Consider the following 6,095-nt stretch of genomic DNA (forward strand, 5'->3'; position numbering starts at 1 on the left):
TGCTATATGTCAGCCACTGTTATAAGCTATGAGGATAAAAATACAACTTTTTAAAAAAGTCAATCACTGACCCCAAAGATCTTATAATATAAGGATGGAAACATGCAAAATAGGAAGCTGAAAAAGAGGGGGGAGGGAAGATGGTTCTAACTGGGTCATCTTAAGGAAGTCACTTCAGTATATTGAGCTTCAGTTTCTTGATTTATAAAAAGACTGAAGTAGGATATGCTCTGGCTCTAAAGACTATAATCTTTACATGAGCCACTCCCCAAACACCCTCTGTATCAATGAGAAAAGAAAGAGTCAGGCTATCCTAAATGAATTTTAACTGGACTTAGCTAAGGTTATTTCCTAACCTGGATCACACATTTTCACAGAAGCTAACAAAAACATGGTAGACTCCATGAAACTGGGATGAGCCCATATAAATATAAAATGAACCTTTTACTCACTATTATGTCCATCAGGACAACTTAGCACCTGGTGGCATTTCAAAGCTGAGTTGGTTAATTTTTTCCTTTATTCAGAGTGGAGAGTATGGACTCTAGAATCTTTTTACAAAGGGTCAGCTCTTCTTCTGACCCTATTTATGGGCTACTGAAAGAAGTTAAAAGAGGTCACATAACCAGACTGATTTGGTCCAGTACCTATAATATCTAATGTCAGCTGGGTTCTTAAATGCTGCAGTATTTTTATTCTTTCTCAGATAACTCTCCTTATACACATCTTGGGGGTTGTTCCATTGGAACTCAGCTCAAACACTGTCTTTTTAGGAAGCATTGTTTGCTCTCCCAGAGTAACAATTTCTCCTTATGTCATTCTATTTCAAAAGGACACTTATCCAGCCTATACCAGTGACAAAAACAAAGTCTCCTAGAAACAGACTTTTCAGCAGCTGGGCCTCCAACAGGAAAATCCCCTCTAAGCTAACCCCCTGTATGGACCACTTTGCCTGTTGACATAGGAAAGCTTTTTAGACACGTGAGCCTTTAGCCAAAATAAATACTTGAGTCCATAGCTAAGAGTCAACTCACCTCATTAACACAGAGTTTGGATCCATAAATTATCACTATTTCAGAGACAATTATTCTTCACTATTTGGGAAGTTGATTGGGTATAGAAGTTGGGGGTCATATACTGGACACTGAAACAAAAGAAAATTGCTGCCTTCTTTGACAAGTGGTGAAGTGATAGATTTGGACAGGGACAAGCCTTTATAAAGGTAAACAAAATCAAGCCCTGCTTTAAAAAAAAACATTATATTTTGAGACAATTAGAGAGATGAGAATAGTTCTCTCTTCAAAGACTGCTGAGTATTGATAAAATCCCTTTAATTCCCACTTGCTATTACACAAACACACACACAATAGTATAAGTAGACAGTTCTCGCAATAATGACTTCAGATAAGTTATTTTCTTTTTCTGAATCAATTTCCTTATTCATAAAGTGGGGAGAATAGTATTTGCACCTCACAGGTGATTATGAAGATTATGCAATGAATAAACAAAAAAAAATTATTGTTGTAGCTGTTTTTATTGTTATCATTCTTTCATTTTGCTTTTTCTCTGATGATGTATCCTGATATGGGGGTGACACTAGATTTTCAAAGGCTAATTAGGAAGACAGAGATCTGAGAGATCTTAGAGATCTTACTAAATGGAAAAATCCAAAGATGGGTTCTTGCCTAGCTAAGTTCAGAGACATGTCATCAGAAATATGATTGATTTTTTTTGCAAATTAATTCTTGAAATTGTTTCCTAAAAGATGCAGTTTGTGTTCAAGGAGTTATTACCTACAATACTTAAGTCACTACATTTTGAAATATTTATGTGTTTTAAATGTTTCCTTTTTTGAGAACTTTTCATGTAGCTTATCGTCAGTGGCAAATACAATCATCCACCAAAATATGTTTCATGTGCAATATATTTTGGACCACTGGAGGTCCCGGAGCACACTCAAAGATCCACTGAATTCAAACAAAAATATTCTGTATTGATGGCTCTCTTCCAGAATTTGAAAGTCCTTTTCCATGTTTGCTATCTCACAAGTCTGTGGATAATTATGGTATAGTGGGATGATGGCTGCTGCAAAGGTATCAGTTAATAGAACAGAGCAGAGCCAATGAAAGTTTGTCACTCGAGTGGGGGGGGAGGGGAAGTAAGGGAGGCAGGAAGGAAGGAAGGAGGGAAGGAAGGAAAGAAAGAAAGAAGGAAGGAAGGAAGGAAGGAAGGAAGGGAAAGAGGAGGAAAGGAAAGGAGAGAAAGAGGAGGGGAGGAAGGAAAGAAGGAAGAAAAGAAAGAAAGGTGGGAGGGAAGGAGAGAGGGAGAGAAGAAGAGAGGGAGGGATGGAGAGAGGGATGGAGAGAGGAAGAGAAAGTGGAAGGAAGGGAGGAAGGAAGAGAGAAAGAAAGAGAAGAAGGGAGGAAGGAAGGGAGAAAGGGAGGGAGTAAGGAAGGATATATATATATATATATATTTGTGCCAGGGCTGTGCATTACAAAGAATTCTATACTTTCCTTCACCTCTGTTTTTTAAGGAAGTATAGAGTTTGACTGGGTAGAAATGAAGCATAGGTCCTTAATGGTTTATATTCATTATTACTAAATATAACAATTTCCCATATGATAGACATTTAGCATACATTAGGGACATTTGTATTAACCACTTAATATGGGGAAGGCTAGACCCAATGAGATATATAAAGGTTACCACCATTCCATAAAGGGGGAAATATATGGATACAATTACATATTAAAACAAGGTAGAGGTAGAGAAGGAGCTAGAATGGAATACAAAGATGGAAGGAACCTTAGAGGCCATTATTGTACAAGTAAGGAAAATGAAACATAATCTCTATATAACTCCCCTGAGGTCCCACAGCACAAAATGCATTCCTACTTGACATAAGAGAGAAATTGTTGTTCTGGGGAGATCAAACAATGCTTCATAAAGGAGACAGTGTTTGAGCTGAGCTTTGATGGAACAATCCCCATAATATGTACACTGGAAAGTCAACTGGGGGAAAATAAAAGTACTGCAGCATTTAAGAGCCCCGCCGAAATTAGATAGCATAAGTAGTGGACCAAATCAGCCTGGCTGTGTGACTTCCTCCAACTTCATTCAGTAGCACATGAATAGGGTCAGAAGAGGAGCAGCTGACCCTTTTAAAAGGATTCTAAAGTCCATATTCCTCACTCTGACTATAGGAAAAAATTATCCAACTCCGCTTCTGGACACCTCTAAGAGTTAAGCTGTCTTGATGGGCATGTGAGTAAGTGAAAAGTCACCCAGCTCACCATATGTAAACAGCCCCAGATTGTGACTTATATCCTATCTAGCCACTGATAAATGCTGATAGATAGATAGATGCTGAGTCTATCTGCCTGAACATCTTGCCACCTGTGTCTGTCAATGAACTCCTTGCCCCCAATAAGCACTAGTCTTTGACCTTTGCTCATATTCTCATTCTGGGAACAATAATCAAATCAGTAATATTAAAATTACTGAGAAAAATGAGGCAGCCTTCTGCTCCATGACTTTATTCATAAACTTTATGCCTGTCTAAGCCAAAATTCCCGTATTTGGCAGTGTTCTTCTGTACATGGCATGTCCCCTTATTAGATTCTAAGCCCCTTGGGGACAAGAATTATCTCCTTTTTCATATCTATATTCCAGTACTTAGTATTTGCTGAAATAAATGTTTATTACTTGATTTGTCAAGTCAAATGATAATGTTAATGTTTAGCAAGATGAAGAACAGCTCACATCACACAATTACTAAGTGTCTAAGGCTGCATTGGAATTCAAGTCCTTCCGACTAGGGTTAACATGCTATCCAGTATGCCCCCTAGCTGCCCCTGAAGAAAGTAGATCTAGTATTAAAAGGAATGACCAGGAACTTTTGGGGGGAATCACTGTCAATACCTTAATTGCCACTTTCTCTCAGGCTCTGAAGATAAACCCACATACCCAGATTATATGTACTGCTTCTAGTCTAGCTCTAGAAGCTATCAGTCAGAAAAACAATCATTGTGATAGAAATGGATTGTCATTTCAGTTACCACCAATGCCAATTGCCAGCCATCTACCAATTACAGATAGAGAACCCAAGATCCCTGGAATCACAACACTCCTCAACCTATGTAAACAGCCTGTCCTTTGAAGCCATCATCCTTATTCCATATAACTCTGCTGTTCTGCCTGGTCTCAACCCTCCTGGGTAAAGGGCATTACTTCTAATTTCATCACAATGTTGCTAACTTGATCCCTACTTGACTACCTCCTTCATTCTCTTCTCCCCTATGATTGGAGAGTAGGAGTGGAAACTACTAAAGTCCTTCCAATGACTTCTTTTATACAGGAAAGAAAGTGGACTTTTGGTTTACTTCAGTGTGCATCTGGTACTCTTTCAGGTCTAATTCCACAGAACAAGATACCTCCATGAAGATCATCCCCTGGTACTCCCCACTCCTTTCTTGCCTCCTTTTCTCCTCTAACTTGTAAACTCCTTGAGGGCAGGGATTATCTTTTGTTGTTGTTGTTGTTGTTGTTGTTGTTATTCATTTTATCACCAGCACTTAGTAGAGGCAACAGTAATCTACCATAATCTGGCACATAGTAGGCACTTAATCAATGCTTATTAGATTGGATTAGATCAGATTAGATTGAGTTGCACTGGTCTATTCATATGTTCAGGAGGTGAGATGTGGCAACTGAGTCTGCATTTACTGTGGCTCCTACCTCCTCAGTAGCCACAGTTACCAAAGTATTAAGAAACAATGTTCTTACCATTTAAGTCTTTGGAAACATCAAAGAATGTAGTTATATTAATGGAAATGATACTAGAGAAGATGCATAACCATCAGTTTTACCCCTGCACACTAAGGACTACTAGACCTTTCCATTTGACATATTGCTGAAACTTCTTATGTATTGTCTCTTCTTATTAGAATGTGAGCTCCTCCAAAAACATAAAAAAGTGATGAAGGGTAAAAGACAACAAAAAATCCCACTTCCTTTCCTGATCCTCTTTAGTATTAATTAATTAATGTTACTTAATGGCTAATCCCTCTGTTGATTATCTCCAATTTATCCTGCATATATCTTTTTTCCCCTGAGACAATTGGGGTCAAGTGACTTGCCCAGAGTCACACAGCTAGGAAGTATTAAGTGTCTGAGACCAGAACTGAACTCAGATCCTCCTGACTTCAGGGCTGGTGCTCTATCCACTGCACCATCCAGCTGCCCCACACATATCTTTTTGGTACATGGTTGTTTGTATATTGTCTTCTCCATTAGACTATGAACTCTTTGGGAGCAGGGGCTGTCTTTTACCTTTCTTTATATGCCCATTGCTTAGTATATGCTTGGAACATAGTAGATATATATAGTAGCATTAATACATGCTTAAGCAACTGGCAAGAGTGACATATGGTTACCTACTATAAGGCATGGCTTTGTAGAAAAGTTGTAGCAAATAGGAGTTTTGACAAATAGGAATGATTGAATACTATACTCTGATCAGAATCAATTAAGTTTTTAAAAAAAGATTTCATGGATACTTAGAAGTAGAATTTAGGAAAAAACAAACAAATCTCAGAGGTATGTCATTTAACCTAAAATCCCATTTTTCAGATTAAAAAAAAAACAGGGAAGTCATAGAGCTCACACATGAAGTGAGTGGCTAACCCAGGACTTGAACCCACATCTTCTTACTCTAAAGCCAAAATATGTGGAAGTCCTGCCTATTCTAATAATATATACTTTGGCTTCTATTAGTACCTAGTTTCTGCTGAACAACAACAACAAAAAAAACCCAGAGCATCCATTTTATTATTTATTTATGACCTTTTATAGAGCAATCAGGGCAAACAATCTCAACCATACATCAAGAAATATCATGACAGATGTTACCTAAAGAAATACATTTTTTACTCTTTCTGTAGAAATCTTCCACTAAAGTTTTTTTTTTCCCCTAATGGCATTTGGATGGCACAGTGGATAAAGTGCTAAGCCTGGAGGCAGGAAGTATTGAATTCAAATTTAAAGTCAGACACTTACTAATTGGGCAAGTCTTTTCACTTTTGTCTGCCTCA

This window comes from Antechinus flavipes, chromosome 2 (genome assembly GCF_016432865.1).
Source record: "Antechinus flavipes isolate AdamAnt ecotype Samford, QLD, Australia chromosome 2, AdamAnt_v2, whole genome shotgun sequence".
Classification (NCBI taxonomy): Eukaryota; Metazoa; Chordata; class Mammalia; order Dasyuromorphia; family Dasyuridae; genus Antechinus; species Antechinus flavipes.